The following is a 15208-nucleotide window of genomic DNA, read 5'->3' on the forward strand; positions in this document are numbered from 1 at the left end:
TCAACAGTATACAATTGTTCCCTTTTCTACACATCCTCACCAACACTGGTTACTTGTGTTCTTTTTCATGATAGCTATTCTGACCAGTGAGAGGTGACAGTTTATTGTGGTTTTGACTTGCATTTCTCTGATGATTAATGATGTTGAGCATCTTTTCGTGTACCTTTTAGCTATCTGTATGTCTTCTTTGGGAAAATGTCTATTCAGGTTTTCTGCCTAGTTTTAAATCAGGTTGTATTTTTTTTAACATCTTTATTGGAGTATAATTGCTTTACAATGGGGTGTTAGTTTCTGCACCACTGTTGCTGCGCTCTCCTCCGTGTCTCTGAAGCTTCTCCTCCAACCACCTCCCATCTCTGCCAGTGAAGGGGCTTCCTGGGTGTGGAAACGTTTCCTCCTTCACAGCTGCCTCCCAGAGAAACAGGTCCCGTCCCTATTCTTTTGCGCCGTTTTTTCTTTTTGTTTTTGCCCTACCCAGGTACGTGGGGAGTTTCTTGTCTTTTGTGAAGTCTGAGGTATTCTGCGAGCGTTCAGTAGGTGTTCTGTAAGAGTTGTTCAACATGTAGACGTATTTCTGATGTATTTGTGGGGAGGAAGGTGATCTCCACGTCTTACTCATTGACCATTTTGAAGGTCTCTCTCCCAATCAAAGATTTAGAGAAGAGCTAACACCCATCCTTGTCAAACTCTTCCAAAATATAGCAGATGGAGGAACACTCCCAAATGCATTCTATGAAGCCACTGTCACAAAGATGTCACAAAGAAAGAAAACCACACAAAGATGTCACAAAGAAAGAAACTACAGTCCAATATCACTGAATAACGTAGATGCAAAACTCCTCAACAAACACTAGCAAACAGAATCCAACAGCATATTAAAAGGATCATACACCATAATCAAGTGGGGTTTATCCCAGGAATGCAAGGATTCTTCAATATATGCAAATCAATCAATGTGATTCACCATATAAAAAAAATGAAAGATAAAAACCATATGATGATATCAATAGATGTAAAAAAGCTTTTGGCAAAATTCAACACCATTTATGATAAAAAACCCTCCAGAAAATAAGCACAGAGGGAACTTAGGTCAACTTAATAAAGGCCATATATGACAAACCCACAGCCAATATCATTCTAAGTGGTGAAAAACTAAAACCATTTCCTCTAAGATCAGGGACAAGATAAGGCTGCCCACTCTCACAACAAAAATTCAACTGTGTTTTGGAAGTTTTAGCCACAGCAATCAGAGATGAAATAGAAATAAAAGGAATCCAAATAGGAAAAGAAGAAGTAAAGCTGTCACTGTTTGCAGATGACATGATACTATACAGAGAGAAACCTAAAGACCCTACCAGAAAACTACTAGAGCTAATCAATGAATTTGGTAAAGTAGCAGGATGAAAAATTAATGCACGGCAACCTCTTGCATTCCTATACACTAATAATGAAATATCTGAAAGAGAAATTAAAGAAACACTCTCATTTACCACTGCAACAAAAAAAATAAAATACCTAGGAATAATCCTACCTAAGGAGACAAAAGACCTGTCACAGAAAACTATAAGACACTGATGAAAGAAATTAAAGATGATACAAACAGATGGACAGATATACCATGTTCTTGGATTGGAAAAATCAACACTGTGAAAATGACTATACTACCCAAAGCAATCTAGAGATTCAATGCAATACCTATCAAAGTACCAATGGCATTTTTCACAGAACAAGAACAAAAAATTTCGCAATTTGTATGGAAACACAAAAGGCCCTGAAGAGCAAAAGCTATCTTGACAAACAAAAATGGAGCTGAAGGAATCAGACCCCCAACTTCAAACCATACTACAAAGCTACAGTAATCAAGACAGTGGCACAAAAACAGAAATATAGATCAATGGAACAGGATAGAAAGCCCAGAGATAAAACCACACACATATAGTCACCTTATCTTTGATAAAGGAGGCAAGAATATACAGTGGAGAAAAGAGAGCCTCTTCAATAAGTGTTGCTGGGAAAACTGGACAGTCACATATAAAAGAATGAAATTAGAACACTCCCTAACACCATACAAAATAATAAACCCAAAACGGATTAAAGACCTAAATGTAAGGCCAGACACTATAAAACTCTTAGAGGAAAACATAGGCAGAGCATTCTATGACATAAATCACAGCATGATCCTTTTTCACCCACCTCCTAGAGAAATGGAAATAAAAGCAAAAATAAACAAATGGGACCTAATAAAACTTAAAAGCTTTTGCACAGCAAAAGAAACCATAAATAAGATGAAAAGACAACCCTCAGAATGGGAGAAAATATTTGCAAATGAAGCAGCTGACAAAGGATTAATCGCCCAAAGTTACAAGCAGCTCATGCAGCTCAGTATCAAAAGAACAAACAGCCCAATCCAAAAATGGGCAGAAGACCTAAATAGACATTTCTCCAAAGAACATATACAGATTACCAACAAACCCATGAAAGGATGCTCAACATCACTAATCATTAGAGAAATGCAAATCAAAACTACAATGAGGTATCACCTCACACCAGTCAGAATGACCATCATCAAATAATCTACAATGAATAAGTGCTGGAGAGGGTGTGGAGAAAAGGGAACACTCTTGTGCTGTTGGTGGGAATGTAAATTGATACAACCACTCTGGAGAACAGTATGGAGGTTCCTTAAAAAACTAAAAATAGAACTACCATACCACCCAGCAATCCCACTACTGGGCATGTACCCTGAGAAAACCAGAATTCAAAAAGAGTCATACCACAATGTTCATTGCAGCTCTCTTTACAATAGCCAGGACATGGAAGCAACCTAAGTGTCCATCAACAGATGAATGGATAAAGAAGATGTGGCATATATATACAATGGAATATTACTCAGCCATAAAAAGAAACGAAATTGGGGCTTCCCTGGTGGCGCAGTGGTTGGGGGTCCGCCTGCCAATGCAGGGGACGCGGGTTCATGCCCCGGTCTGGGAGGATCCCACGTGTTGTGGAGTGGCTGGGCCCGTGAGCCGTGGCTGCTGGGCCTGTGCGTCTGGAGCCTGTGCTCTGCAGCGGGAGAGGCCACAACAGTGAGAGATCTGCGTACCACAAAACAAAAACAAAAAAAGACAACAAAACAAAACAAAAACAAACATTTTTAAGTAGAAAAAAAAAAAAGAAACGAAATTGAACTATTTGTAATGAGGTTCATGGACCTAGAGTCTGTCATACAGAGTGAAATAAGTCAGAAAGAGAAAAACAAATGCCGTATGCTAACACATATATATGGAATCTCAAAAAAAAGAAAAAGGTTCTGAAGAAACTAGTGGCAGGACAGGAAAAAAGATGCAGACGTAGAGAATGGACTTGAGAACACAGAGAGGGGGAAGGTTAAATTGGGACAAAGTGAGAGAGTGGCATGGACTTATATATACTACCAAATGTAAAATAGATAGCTAGTGGGAATCAGCGACATAGCATAGTGAGATCAGCTCAGTGCTTTATGACTGCTTAGAGGGATGGGATAGGGAGGGTAGGACGGAGATGCAAGAAGGAGGAGATATGGGGAGATATATATATATATATATATATAGCTGATTCACTTTGTTATAAAGCAGAAACTAACACATCATTGTAAAACAATTATACTCCAATAAAGGTGTTTAAAAAATGTTTGATAGAATGCACCTGTGAAGCCATCTGGTCCTGGGCTTTTGTTTTTTTGAAGATTTTTAATCATAGTCTCCATTTCAGTGCTTGTGATTGGTCTGTTTATATTTCCTATTTCTTCCTGGTTCCATCTCATAAGGTTGTGCTATTCTAAGAATTTGTCCATTTCTTCCAGGTTGTCCAGTTTTTTGGTATATAGTTGCTTGTAGTAATCACTCATGATCCTTTGTATTTCTGCAGTGTCAGTTGTTACTTCTCCTTTTTCATTTCTAATTCTATTGATTTGAGTCTTCTCCCTTTTTTTCTTAATGAGTCTGGCCAGTGGTTTATCAATTTTGTTTATCTTCTCAAAGAACCAGCTTTTAGTTTTATTGCTCTTTGCTATTGTTTCCTTCATTTATTTCTGATCTGATTTTTATGATTTTTTTCCTTCTGCTAACTTTGGGGTTTTTTTGTTCTTCTTTCTCTAATTGCTTTAGGTGTAAGGTTTGGTTGTTTATTTGAGATGTTTCTTGTTTCTTGAGGTAGGATTGTATTGCTATAAACTTCCCTCTTAGAACTGCTTTTGCTGCATCCCATAGGTTTTGGGTTGTTGTGTTTTCATTGTCATTTGTTTCTAGGTATTTTTTTTATTTCATCTTTAATTTCTTCAGTGATCTCTTGGTTATTAAGTAGTGTATTGTTTAACCTCCCTGTATTTGTATTTTTTACAGATGTTTCCTGTAATTGATATCTAGTCTTATAGCATTGTGGTCAGAAAAGATACTTGATACGATTTCAGTTTTCTTAAATTTACCAAGGCTTGATTTGTGACCCAAGATATGATTTATCCAGAAGAATGTTCCATGAGCACTTGAGAAGAAAGTGTATTATCTTGTTTTTGGATGGAATGGCCTATAAATATCAATTAAGTACATCTTGTTTAGTGTATCATTTAAAGCTTGTGTTTCCTTGTTTATTTTCATTTTGGGTGATCTGACCATTGTTGAAAGTGGGGTGTTAAAGTCCCCTATTATAACTGTGTTACTCTCGATTTCCCCTTTTATGGCTGTTAGCATTTGCCTTATGTATTGAGGTGTGCCATTGCTGGGTACATAAATATTTACAATTGTTATATCTTCTTCTTGGATTGTTCCCTTGATCATTATGTAGTGTCTTTCTTTGTCTCCTATAATAGTCTTTATTTTAAAGTCTATTTTGTCTGATATGAGAATTGCTACTCCAGCTTTCTTTTTTTTTTTAATATCTGGAGACATTTTTATTTATTTATTTATTTATTTATTTATTTTTGGCTGTGTTGGGTCTTCATTTCTGTGCGAGGACTTTCTCTAGTTGCAGCAAGCGGGGGCCACTCTTCATCGTGGTGCACAGGCCTCTCACTATCGCAGCCTTTCTTGTTGCGGAGCGCAGGCTCCAGATGTGCAGGCTCAGTAGTTGTGGCTCACAGGCCTAGTTGCTCCGTGGCATGTGGGATCTTCCCAGACCAGGGCTCGAACCCGTGTCACCCGCATTGCCAGTCAGATTCTCAACCACTGCACCACTAGGGAAGCCCACCAGCTTTCTTTTGATTTCTATTTGCATGGAATATCTTTTTCCATCCCCTCACTTTCAGTCTGTATGTTTCCCTAGGTCTGAAGTGGGTCTCTTGTAGACAGCATATATATGGGTATTGTTTTTATCAATTTATCCAGTCTATGTCTTTTGGTGGGAGCATTTAGTCCATTTACATTTAAGGTAATCACCAATATGTATGTTCCTATTCCCATTTTCTTAATTGTTTTGGATTTGTTATTGTAGGTCTTTTCCTTCTCTTGTGTTTCCTGCCTAAAGGAGTTCCTTTAGCATTTGTTGTACAGCTGGTTTGGTGGTGCTGAATTCTCTTAACCTTTGCTTGTCTGTAAGTGTTTTAATTTCTCTGTCGAATCTGAATGAGATCCTTGCTGGGTAGAGTAATCTTGTTTGTAGGTTTTACCCTTTCATCACTTTAAATATGTCCTGCCACTCCCTTCTGGCTTGCAGAGTTTCTGCTGAAAGATCAGCTGTTAACCTTATGGGGATTCCCTTGTGTGTTATTTGTTGTTTTTCCCTTGCTGCTTTTAATATGTTTTCTTTGTATTTAATTTTTGATATTTTGTTTAATATGTGTCTTGGTGTGTTTCTACTTGGATTTATCCTTTATGGGACTCTGTGCTTCCTGGACTTGACTATTTCCTTTCCCATATTAGGGAAGTTTTCAACTATAATCTCTTCCAATATTTTCTCAGTCCCTTTCTTTTTCTCTTCTTATTCTGGGACCCCTATAATTCAAATGTTGGTGCATTTAATGTTGTCCCAGAGGTCTCTGAGACTGTCCTCAATTCTTTTCATTTTTTTTTTTCTTTATTCTGCCCTGCAGTACTTACTTCCACTATTTTATCTTCCAGGTCACTTATCAGTTCTTCTGCCTCAGTTATTCTGCTATTGATTCCTTCTAGAGAATTTTTAATTTCATTTATTGTGTTGTTCATCATTGTTTGTTTGCTCTTTAGTTCTTCCTGGTCCTTGTTAAATGTTTCTTGCATTTTCTCAATTCTATTTCCAAGATTTTGGATCATTTTTACTATCATTACTCTGAATTCTTTTTCAGGTAGACTGCCTATTTCCTCTTCATTTGTTTGGTCTGGTTGGTTATTAGCATCATGTGCTGTGTGTTTCTCTGTCTTCTCATTTTGCTTAACTTACTGTGTTTGGGGTCTCCTTTTTGCAGGCTGCTGGTTTGTAGTTTCCATTGTTTTTGGTGTCTGCCTCCAGTGGCTAAGGTTTGTTCAGTGGGTTGTGTGGGCTTTCTGGTGGATGGGGCTAGTGCCTGTGTTCTGGTGGATGGGGCTGAAACTTGTTTTCCTGGTGGGCTGGACCACGCCCAGTGGTGTGTTTTGGGACGTCTGTGACCTTATTATGATGTTAGGCAGCCTCCCTGCTAATGGGTGGTGTTGCGTTCCTGTCTTGCTAGTTTTTCATCATACAGTGTCCAGCACTGCAGCTTGCTGGTCATTGAATGGAGCTGGGTCTTAGCATTGAGATGGAGATCTCTGGGAGAGCTTTCACTGTTTGTTATTATGTGGAGCCGGGAGGTCTCTGGTAGACGAATGTCGTGAACTTGGCTCTCCTACATCAGAGTCACAGGTTTGAAACCTGGCCGGAGCACCAAGACCCTATCAGCCACATGGCTCAAAAGAAAAGGGAGGAAGGAAGGAAGGAAGGAAGGAAGAAAGAAAGAAAATAAAAAATATTATTAAAATAAACATAATTATAAAAAATTAAAAAGTAATAAAAAAGGAAAAAGAAAGAATGAAGAGAACAGTCAAACCAGAAAACAAATCTACCAATGATAACAAGCACTAAGAATTATACTAAAAACAAAAAAAGAGCAGACAGAACCCTAGGACAAATGTTAAAAGCAAAGCTCTACAGACAAAATCACACAAAGAAACATACACACACACTCAGAAAAAGAGAAAAAGAAAAAAATATATATATATATATATATATATATATATATATATATATATAAAGAAGAGAGCAACCAAATCAATAAACAAATCTACCAGTGATAATAAACTCTAAATTCTAAACTAAGATAAACATAAAACCAGAAACCAGTCAGTCACATACGGCAAACCGCAAGTCTACAGTTGCTCCCAAAGTCCCCTGCCTCAGTTTTGGGATGATTTGTTGTCTATTCAGGTATTCCAAAGATGCAGGGTACATCAAGTTGATTGTGCAGATTTAGTCCACTGCCCCTGAGGCTGCTGGGAGAAATTTCCCTTTCTCTTCTTTGTTTGCACAGCTTCCAGGGTTCAGCTTTGGATTTGGCCCCGCCTCTGTGTGTAGGTCGCCTGAGGGCATCTGTTCTTCGCTCAGACAGGACGGGGTTAAAGGAGTAGCTGCTTCGGGGGCTCTGGCTCACTCAAATTGGGGGAAGGGAGAGGTATGGAGTTCGAGGCGATCCTGCGGCAGCAGAGGCCAGAGAGATGATGCACCACCCTGTGGCACGCCGTGCGTTCTCCCGGGGAAGTTGTTCCTGGATCCTGGGACCCTGGCAGTGGTGGGCTGCACAGGCTCCCGGGAGGGAAGGTGTGGAGAGTGACCTGTGCCCGCACACAGGCTTCTTGGTGGTTGCAGCAGCAGCCTTAGTGTCTCATGCCCGTCTCTGGGGTCTGCGCTGATAGCCACAGCTCTTGCCCATCTCTGGAGCTCATTTAGGCAGTGCTCTGAATCCACTCTCCTCGCACACCCCAAAACAATGGTCTCCTGCCTCTTAGGCAGGTGCAGACTTTTTCCTGGATTCCCTCCCAGTGAGCTGCGGCACGCTAGCCCCCTTCAGGCTGTGTTCACGCAGTCAACCCCAGTCCTCTTCCTGGGATCTGACCTCCAAAGAGGGTGGAGCCTCAGCCCCCAGTCCCCACCAGCCCGGGTGGGTGAGCAGACAAGCCTCTCAGGCTGGTGAGTGCTGGTCAGCACCGATCCTCTGTGCTGGAATCTCTCCGCTTTGCCCTCCACAACCCTGTTGCTGTGCTCTCCTCTGCGGCTTCGAAGTTCCACCCTCTGCCACCCGCAGTCTCCGCCAGTGAAGGGCCTTCCTAGTGTGTGGAAACCTTTCCTCCTTCACAGCTCCCTTCCCGAAGTGCAGGTCCCGTTCCTATTCTTTTGTCTCTGTATTTTCTTTTTTCTTTTGCCCTACCCAGGTATGTTGGGAGTTTCTTGCCTTTTGGGAAGTCTGAGGTCTTCTGCCAGCGTTCAGTAGGTGTCCTGTAGGAGTTTGTTCCACATGTAGATGTATTTTTGATGTATTTGGGGGGAGGAAGGCGATCTCCGTGTCTTACTCTTCCGCCATCTTGAAGGTCTCCCCCCCATCCCTTGTCTTAAGTTAATTTCCTCCAAAAGCTGCGGCTGAGAAAAGGCTTGGATGTAGGGGCTTTATATGGGAGATGCCCCACCATCATGAAAACAAAACAAATAATAAATGAGCAAAAGCATGAGTGAGGGAATGAGAGAATGAGACTGGGAAAAGGAAAGCTCTATAAAGGTGGGTTACTGAGGTTGCTAATGCAGACAGGGGGGACCAGCTCCACTGGGACCTCCGAGAAACATACACAATACCTCGCAGAATTGTCTTTTCAAAGTTCAGGAGGCTGGCGCACTAGCTCCCACACCCCATTCATTGAGTGTTGCCCTGGGGTGTTGACTGCGCTCCACTAGCACAGGATGCTGTCTCTATGTACGGGCTGAATAGGCTCCCACAGCTTTGAAGAAATATATGAGGTGAAAAAGTGTATGGATGCCCAGCTGGAACGTTAAGGGAAGCCCTGTTAGAGCACACAGCACTATCAAAGCTATGGATGGTATCAGAGAGGAGCCCAGGAGACCAGACATGTCATTCCAAGATCTTCTGCTATACCACTCCAACCCTCATTGTTGGTGATTACATTTTAAGCTCAGTTCTTTTTGTAAAAGGTTTTGGCCCAAGTCAATTAGGCAGTTTGAGGAGCTCCTGAGTTTACCAATAGATATGAGGCCATTGTTAGCCATGGTTACTCTCTCTCTCTTTCTCTTCCCCCACCATAACTAGGAATAAGAGCTTAAATCATTAGAAAGTAGAAGAATAAGAAGAAGGGGCAGAGGGAGGGGAGGGGGAGGGGGGAGGAGGAAAAGAACCACCAGTACTGAATTAGTGTCACAAAATACATTTTATATCAGTATGTTTGGGGAATTAAGTGAGGTTTTCGTGTAGCAGTAGCAAATACCTCTCTCAGATCCAAACATTTGCCCAATGCTGCTTCAGAGCAGACAGCTGACACTGGGCTGGGATTTAAAGGATTTCAGCCATGGCTCCTCTTCCACAATTTATCCCACACGTTCACCCACCTCAGCCTAGAAGTCCACCATTGAAGAGCTCCACTCTGGTGTTAAGGCTTTGCATCCCCAAAATTCTCTGTTAAAACCAACTACTCCTGGACAAGAAGCCCCCTCACCAATAAAGTAGCCCCCTCACACACACATACACACACACAATGGAATATTACTCAGCCATAAAAAAGACTGAAATATTGCCATTGGCAGCAACATGGATGGACCTAGAGATGATCATACTAAGTAGATAAGACAAAGACAAATACCATATGATATCACTTATATGTGGAATCTAAAATATGATACAAATGAACTTATTTACAAAATAGAAACAAACTCACAGACATAGAGAACAGATTTATGGTTACCAAAGAGGAAAGGTGGGGGGAGGGATAAATTGGGCATTTGGGATTAGCAGATACACACTACTATACATAAAACAGATAAACAATAAGGTCCTACTGTATAGCAGTTATTATAAGATATCCAATATCTCGTAATAACCTATAAAGGAAAAGAATATGAAACAGAATATATATATATATACATACATACATGTATAACTGCATCACTTTGCTGTACACCTGAACTAACACAACATTGTAAATCAACTATATGTCAATTAAAAAAAAGAAGGTCCATCACCATTGAGTAGCATTGTTTGAGATATGGCTCTATGATAAGACAATCGGGGGAGAGCACTGAAGATCTACATTTATGGTAGGTGAGGGAACGTAATGACACAGAAATCAACATAAGCACAGAACTGCCTGAATAAGAGAGCTCCCCACCCCCGCCTCACCTTCCCCACCTCTACCTAAATATAAAAGCGTTAATAGAGGGCTCCAAAGGTAAAGTGTCATTATTTTGCTTTGAGCCAAAAATAACCTTGGGTAAAATTGGCTCGCTCATTCATTAAACGTTTCTTGAGCATCCACTGAGTGCCAGACCTAGTGCTTAATTCCAGCTGTACAGTGATGACCAAAACAGATATGGTCCAGACCTCAAAAAGTCTAGAGTTCTAATGCAGAAGGCATTCAAGAATCAAGTAAATTGATTCACAAAATGGTCACAAATAAATAAGTACAAAGTCTAATAAGTGTCACAAGGGAAAAGAACAAGTCCTACGTGACCAACCCTTTGGAGGAAGTGATACAGAGGCCTGAAAGATGGGGTAGGAAGAAGGAACATTCCAGGGAAAAGCGGGGTTATTTGAAGATCACATGGACAGGAGGCGATCAGGGTGTCAGTACAGTGGCCGGATGAGTTCGGAGAGAAAGACAGTGGCTAGGACACATAGGGCCTTACTAGACATCCATCCCTCTTATTTCACAATTCTAGAACAAAATACCACATTCCCAGTTCTTCATTTGTATTTGGGTAATTCTCATGCACGCTGTCTGCTTAACAATAATAACAATAACTAATATTGTCCGATGCCTGTATGGTTCATGAGGGCCTTCACCCTAGAATTTATCCATTTACTATTATTAATATTATTAAATATCAAAATTACAACATGTAAGGGAAATGCTTGGAACTCTGGGTGGATTATCTCAGTTAATTTTCAACACAATACTTTATAGCAAGACTCACTACATGACATTTTACAGATGAGGAAAACAAAGCTGTCATAGGTTAAGAGCTGACCCCAGGGTTGCACAGTTAATGACCCATGTAGACCTGATTCTAAAATCCATACTCTAGACTAAGGGTTGGCAAACTACAGCCCTTGGGCCAAATACTGCACATCATCTGTTTCTGTAAATAGAGTTTTTGGGAACACAGCCATGCCCATTCATTTACATATTGTCTATGGCTGCCTTCCCACTACAATGGCAGACTTGAGTAGTTATAGCAGGGTCTGTATGGCCCATAAAATCTAAAATATTTACTATCTGGACATTTACAGAAAAAGTTTGCTGACCTCAGCTCTAGACAGGACAAGAGCTTTTATGCAAAGACTCTTGGAATCCCTTAGGGATAAATTCTCTAAAATTATAAGTGTCTATGTTTAGCTGGGTGCTTCTTCTGAGGAAAAGGTCTATGGCTTTCATCAGATTCTCAGAAGAATTTAGGACTTTAAACTAAATTGAGCCCAATTGAACTGGAGGATGTATTGGAACAGTGATCTTCAGACTGTGTGTGGTCCCCATACACACAGCAGAGAACTTGCTGGGAAGTTGGGAACTTCTACTTGGGAGCTTGTTAGAAATGCAAATTTCTACTAAGTTAGAAATCCTGAGGATGGGGTCCAGCAATCTGTATTTTAACAAGTCCCCTGACACACACGCAACCAGGTGGTTCTGAAGCTCTTTCAAGTTTGAGAACCTCTAAACTATCTAATCTTAAAAAATCAAAAAGATTTTGTATGGTGACAAGTGGTTACCAGAATAATGAGTGATCATTTTGTAACGTATTTAAATGTCCAATCACTACATTGTACACCTGAAACTAACATAATATTGTACATTAACTATACATCAATGAAAAAAACCAAAGTCCAAAAAAAACCAAAGTCAAAACACTGAATGCCAACACATCAGAACTCTTGGGTTTAACCATAATTTTTTTGCATTTTACAGAGAGAGAGAAGAAAAAATGGCTCATTTGAACAGATACTTGAAGATGTCATCTTCTCCATTGGCTATGACTGTCAACTGCGACTTTTAAAACTGAACATTTAAGTTCATCTGAGATTCGAAATTAAAGGACATTGCAGCATTTGGGTTTCTTGCCTTTCAACACTGGACTCTCATTTAAGCTGTTCAGACTGCTTGTTAATAGCCAATGAAGGTAAATCCCTCTGCAGACGCTACACTGTGAAAAACATACTAGAGACCACCATCTGGCCCATTCTTTTTTAGTGACACAAGTGACAAAATGGTCAAACATAAAAATTCACTGCTTTGGAACTCAAATTTTCCTCCAACAAACTAGCTGTGATGAGTCTGCCTATCCCGGCTACCATCTACAAACACATTTCTGGTCCAGACCTGGGATGGCCCCCATCACAATCCCTCAGACCTTGCCTCATGCACTTCTCTGAACCATTTGTTCATTTCAGGGCCATTTCTTTATGGCTCTGAAATCATAAATGTGACTTTAGAAATGAAAATGCTGTTGTTGAAGATCATAGTTTTAAATGAAAAGATTCTTTGGGAGATTCTCCACATTTTCCACTTTGACTATTTTCTTTTAATTCTTAGGACTGCCTGAGAAGAGTGGCTTCTCTTCTGTGTACTCGTGTTTTTTGGGGGAAGCCTTGCTCTTGGTTTGGATGAACTCATCCAGAGAGACATCTACCTCCAGATGAACGTGAACTTCAGCAGCTGCCGAGTTCAACCGTAACTTCATTGCATTGTCTTCCATCTCGGGGCCCCATGCAGGGTTTTTCATTGTTTACACCACTCCTGCGGTGATTCCAGAAGTTTCCCATAAACCTACCCGACACCTGCATAATTTAATAATTATTATATCAATATTTAATTACCCTCCACCTGCATAATTTAAATCAATTTTTTTTTTTTTGCTTTTTTCTCCATTTAGAGCTCAGGGTGTATGAAGCAGGTGTGCTGATGTTGAATGTGGCGCTTTCTGGAAGATTCCCTCTATCGCATTAACGAGACCTCATTGCCTGGAAGCAGAAGGGAAGCATTGTGTTTGGATAATTAGTATAGATAACCCTGGTCTGGGAAGGAGCCTTTCATTGGTTGAGCGGGATTTGCACTGTATTTGCCCACATCCAGCTAGAGAAAGAAAGTACACTGCTCCACTAATTACTTTCGCGTCCCCAGTAGCTTCCTACATTTTATGTTTACTCACTCCTTCAGCACTGCTTTCTTCAGAAATCCACTAAAATCAGTATTCTGGCAAAAACTCCATTGCTACCAAATTTCCCCCTATGAGGAATAATAACAGCAGGTAATACTAATAATAGCAAATAGTGCCAGACACTGTTAACTTATGTGGTCCTCAGAACAACCCTGTGAGAATGTGAGGGTCATCCCCATTTTACAGATGAGAAAACTAGGCTTAGATTGGTTAGATAACTTGTCCAAGGTTACACAGCTAGGAAATAGTGGAGCTGGGATTTGAACATGGTCTGGGGCCAGAGTTCATGTTGGTAACCACAAGGGGGGCTCTGATGTGTCCAAAAGACTCCTCTGTCCTTTTCAGAAAAAGCTATTCTTTGGCTAAAAGCAATATCCTCCTTTGAACATGACAGCGAGCTCTCCACCGGGTTTCACGAACCACTTGCAACAGGATCTGAAGCATTCGTTAACATGTCAAATCTTATTTTCTGCTCCCGTTTTACTGCATCACAACCTCTGTGGTGGGGCCCAAGGGGTCTGCAGGATGAACAAGCTTCAAGACAAGCTGGTGCCCATCAAAATTTTAGAACCACTGATCAATCCCCAGGAACTTTCTGAGTTTTTGCCAGTCATCACGTGGCCCCATAGGAGCTCCATGTGTCTTCAGTGTTTACAAATTCTTCTTCTGTTTGACAGAATCACAGACATAGAGAACAGACTGGTGGTTGCCAAGGGGGAAGGGGTTGTGGGGAGATGGAGTGGGAGGTTGGGGCTAGCAGATGTAAGCTTCTATACATAGAATGGATAGACAACTAGGTCCTACTGTATAGCATAGAGAGCTATATTCAATATCATATGATAAACCATAATGGAAAAGAATATTTTTAAAAAAGAATGTATTGATTGATATATAGATAGATAGATTGATTGATATATATATATATCTGAATCACTTTGCTGTACAGCAGTAATTAATACAATGTAAATCAACTATACTTCAATTAAAAAATTTTTTAAAAATTTTTAAATTCTTCTTCTGTTTGAAACCTTTCCATTGGACAAGCCCACACCAACCTGCTGGAAGTCCCAACTGTGATAAGATTTGAAATAGACCTTAAGATGCTATACCCAACCTCTGGAAGGCCAGACACTATAAGACGCTTAGAGGAGAAGATAGGCAGAGCACTCTTTGACATAAAGTGTAGCAAGATCTTTTTTGACCCACCTGCCAGAGTAATGAGAATAAAAACAAAAATAAACAAATGGGACCTAATTAAACTTAAAAGCTTTTGCACAGTAAAGGAAACCATAAATAAGATGAAAAGACAACCCTCAGAATGGGAGAAAATATTTGCAAACAAAGCAACTGACAAAGGAATAATCTCCAAAATATACAAACAGCTCATGCAGCTCAATATCAAAAAAACAAACAACCCAATCAAACAATGGGCGGAAGACCTAAATAGACATTTTTCCAAAGAAGACATATGGATAGCCAATGGGCACATGAAAAGATGCTCAACATCACTAATTATTAGAGAACTGCAAATCAAGACTACAATGAGGTATCACCTTACACCGGTCAGAATGGCCATCAACAAAAAAATCTACAAACAGTAAATGCTGGAGAAGGTGTGGAGAAAAGGGAACCCTCATGCACTGTAGGTGGGAATGTAAATTGATACAGCCACTATGGAGAACAGTATGGAGGTTCCTTGAAAAACTAAAAATAGAATTACCATATGACCAAACAATCCCACTACTGGGCATATACCCAGAGAAAACCATAATTCAAAAAGACACATGCACTCCAATGTTCATTGCAGCACTATTTACAA

General features: G+C 40.2%; 1 long non-coding RNA gene across 1 annotated transcript; it reads right to left on the reverse strand.

Moving 5' to 3' along the window:
* Nucleotides 1-415: 415 nt before the first annotated feature.
* LOC113609382 (uncharacterized) lies at nucleotides 416-14676 on the reverse strand. Its single transcript, XR_003428613.1, has 3 exons — nucleotides 14650-14676; nucleotides 13049-13055; nucleotides 416-637 (listed from the first exon to the last, which is right to left on the reverse strand). It is a non-coding gene; the product is annotated as an uncharacterized LOC113609382 (long non-coding RNA).
* Nucleotides 14677-15208: the final 532 nt, after the last annotated feature.

Source organism: Aethalodelphis obliquidens, unplaced genomic scaffold (genome assembly GCF_003676395.1).
Source record: "Aethalodelphis obliquidens isolate GAN/ISIS:26980383/991018 unplaced genomic scaffold, ASM367639v1 scaffold56, whole genome shotgun sequence".
NCBI classification, from domain to species: domain Eukaryota; kingdom Metazoa; phylum Chordata; class Mammalia; order Artiodactyla; family Delphinidae; genus Aethalodelphis; species Aethalodelphis obliquidens.